We start from the raw sequence: 3,597 nt of genomic DNA, 5'->3' as shown, positions 1-3,597 counted from the left end.
TATGACTCATTTTACATTAATTCCCTATTTAAAGGCCCTATCTTGGCCGGGCACGGTGGCTCACACCTGCAGTTCCAGCACTTTGGGACGCTGAGGTGGGTGGATCACCTGAGGTCAGGAGTTCAAGACTAGCCTGGCCAACATGGTGAAATCCAGTCTCTACTAAAAATATACAAATTAGCTGGGGGTGGTAGCATGCCTGCAATCCCAGCTACTCTGGAGGCTGAGGCACAAGAATCACTTGAATCTGGGAAGCGGAGGTTGCAGTAAGTCAAGATTGCACCATTGCACTCCAACCTGGGCAACAAGCGTGAAACTCTGTCTCAATAATAAAAATAGAAATAAAATAAAACAAAATAAAAATAAAGGCCCTATCTTCAAGTACAGTTATATTATGAGAAGCTGGGGTTAAGGACTTAAACATACAATTTTTTTTTCTATAATTTTCATACAAAATTGTCAGTAAAGAATATTTTGGGCCAGGCGCAGTGGCTCACACCTGTAATCCCAGCACTTTGGGAGGCCGAGGCAGGCAGATCACAAGGTCAGGAGACCGAGACCATCCTGGCTAACACAGTGAAACCCCGTCTCTACTAAAAAATACAAAAAAGAATCCGGGCGTGGTGGCGGGCGCCTGTAGTCCCAGCTCCTCGCGAGGCTGAGGCAGGAGAATGGCGTGAACCCGGGAGGCGGAGCTTGCAGTGAGCCAAGATCGTGCCACTGCACTCCAGCCTGGGCGACAGAGCGAGACTCCATCTCAAAAAAAAAAAAAAAAAAAAAAAAAGAATATTTTAATGGTAGATTGGTGGTACACTGCTTAACTACTAACAGCAAACTGCAGCCACCCCAGATACATCAGACACATGGTACATTTCTTCATGATTCAATCTGCTGAACTATGCAACCATCATAGTATCAACATACAAATTTTGAGGAGACATAATTCAGCCCACAATGATAGGCAATTCACAGAAAAAGTACAAATGGTGAATAGATACATGGAAATATGTTTAATATCACCAGAAGCACACAAATTAAACAGTAATGACAGCCCCTCCTCCAATAGAATAAGGAAAGAGAAGGAGAGAGAGAGAGAGAGAGAAAAGTAAAAGAAAGAAAGAAGAAAGAAAGAAAGAAAGAAAGAAAGAAAGAAAGAAAGAAAGAAAGAAAGAAGAAACAGAAAGAAAGAAAAGATTCTATCTAAGGTTGGCAAGGATGTGGGAAATTGCTGTTACTGAGAAGAACAGATACATCTTTTTTGGAAGTGAACTTAACAGCACCCATCAAAATGAATATATGCGTATCTTTTGACCCAGAAATTTCACTTTTGAGATTTGATCCTACAGAAATACTTACAGAGGCTCAAAGAGGCATGGCTGGGCATGGTGACTCATGCCTGTGATCCTAGCACTTTAAGAGGCCAAAGCAGGTGGATTGCTTGAGGCCAGGAGTTTGAGACCAGTCTGGTCAGCATGGTGAAATCCTGTCTCTATAGAAAATACAAAAATTAGCTGGGCATTGTGGCATGCACTTGTAATCCTGGCTACTTGGGTGGCTGAGGTGAGGGGATCGCATGAGCCTAAGAGGCAAAGGTTGCAGTGAGCTGAGATCACACCACTGCACCCCAGCCTGGGTGACAGAGTGAGAACTTGTCTCAAAAAACAAAACAAACAAACAAAAAACAAAGAGGCATGAATAAATGTATTAATTACAGTATTTCTCGTAACAATAAAAATTTGAAAATATATTTAAGTTTCTATTGATAGGTAAACAAGCTATGGTGCATCCATACTGTGGAATACTAGACTGAGGTTAAAAACAATAAGGTAGATCTATGATAAATAGATATTATGTGATATCTGAGAAATAAAGTAAACCTAAGATCAGTGGAATCATGAAACATATTAAGTAACTCAAAAAGAGGAAATAAAGAACAAAGAAGAAATGGGATAACTAGAATACAAGTAGCAAAATGGTAGATTCAAACTCAACCATATCAACAATCACTTTAAATGTAAATGATCTAAACACCCCAATTAAAAGGCATAGATTGTCAGGTTGTATTTTTTAAAAATCATGATCCAACTATAAACTGCCTACAAGAAATCCACTTTAAATATAGTCATAAATAGGTCAAAAGAGAAAAATTGCATAAAGATATGTCCTGCAAATATTAATCAAAAGAAAGCTGGAGTGGCTATATTACTATCCTACAAAGCAGATTTTAGTCTAAAAAATATTTCCAAGGATAAAGAAGGTTATTTCATAGTAACAAAAGGATCCATTTATCAACAAGACATAGTAATCCTAAATGTCCATGCACCTAATAAGAAAGCTGACTCAAAATACATGAAGCAAAATGAGACAGAAATGCAAAGAAAAAGAGACAACTGCACAATTATAGCTAGCGATTGCAAATTTTCTTGTTCTTATTTTATAATTTTCTATTCTTGTTATATGGGAACCTCCTTTACCTCTTTCATCTCTTAATCAAACTTAAGGCCCTTTTCAGATCACTTTTTAGTCTCTAGTTCCACTGATGTTAGTTATTCTATTTGCTGAGTCAGTAGAATGTCTATCTTGGCATTGAACTTCCCCATCTGCTTTATAATTTTTGTGTGTGAGCTCAACTTCAATAGGTGTTGTTTTTTCACAGGAATCCTGTAAGTGCCTTGACTTATTAAGGACTTTTTATGGGGTTATCTCATTATTCACCTACTCTTTTGGTGGTTTGCCCTTTCTGACCCTCTGTGGTTACAGGTTTCTGCTTCATTTCTGGTACCTGCAAATTTTCTTTTTCTTGCTTTAGAGCTTAGCTATGCTTTAAACTGAAGTTTTATATAAAATGTTATAAAACGTTACAATTATAGAACATTTCACTGTTTGGAACAGGTTTAGGAAACTCCCATGTCGGATTAAATTTTAGTTTTGATTGGATGTCTTAATAGGTTTCCTACAACAAAATCTTGAAGTCAACCTTCACCTTCTCTCTCTCTTTGTTGTCCTTTGTTCTGGAATTAAAAAGTTACTTTACAGTAAATTGAGGTTTTTCTTTTTTTTAACTGAGGAAAAAATGACATTTTAGGAATATAAACTGTGTCTGCCTTTGCAGATGGAAACTACAGTTTGCTTTGTGGAAGATGTTCTTTGTTTCGGAATGCACTACTAGAGTTGACCCTTTGAGCTATGCTAATATAAAACAGCCAGGGTCTACCTATCATTCTTGGGGAGTATGGGAAAGCACTGATGGGCCTCTAAAGGCGATTACTGAGTCTGAGATGTTAATACCCTTTAGTAATATACATTTAATGAATTTGTTGAATTATGTCTCTGAGGATTGTTTTATTTAGAGCACCACCATCTCCTAATTTGGAATGAGACTATCTTATGCCTGAAATTGATGTGTCCTCGCAATGTTGTGTGTTACTCTGGGATCAGTTGTTTGCACAAGATAAGGAGTTAGTTGCGGTGGAGAAGAATGTGGGAGAGAAGGGCTCACTTCTTCAGCTCAGGCTGGAGAAAAAGTGCAAATGAGCCCGACGGGGCTCTGCATGGTCCATCCTGGACCTGGGAGTCGGTGTCCCACTGAGTTGCTAT

General features: G+C 38.4%; 1 non-coding gene across 1 annotated transcript; it reads right to left on the bottom strand.

Moving 5' to 3' along the window:
* Positions 1 to 848: 848 nt before the first annotated feature.
* On the bottom strand, positions 849 to 916 carry LOC111554522. Its single transcript, XR_002735267.1, has one exon. It is a non-coding gene; the product is annotated as a small nucleolar RNA SNORD77 (small nucleolar RNA).
* Between the last annotated feature and the right edge of the window lie 2,681 nt (positions 917 to 3,597).

This window comes from Piliocolobus tephrosceles, chromosome 15 (genome assembly GCF_002776525.5).
Source record: "Piliocolobus tephrosceles isolate RC106 chromosome 15, ASM277652v3, whole genome shotgun sequence".
Classification (NCBI taxonomy): Eukaryota; Metazoa; Chordata; class Mammalia; order Primates; family Cercopithecidae; genus Piliocolobus; species Piliocolobus tephrosceles.
This window is presented reverse-complemented; position numbering and strand designations above follow the sequence as displayed.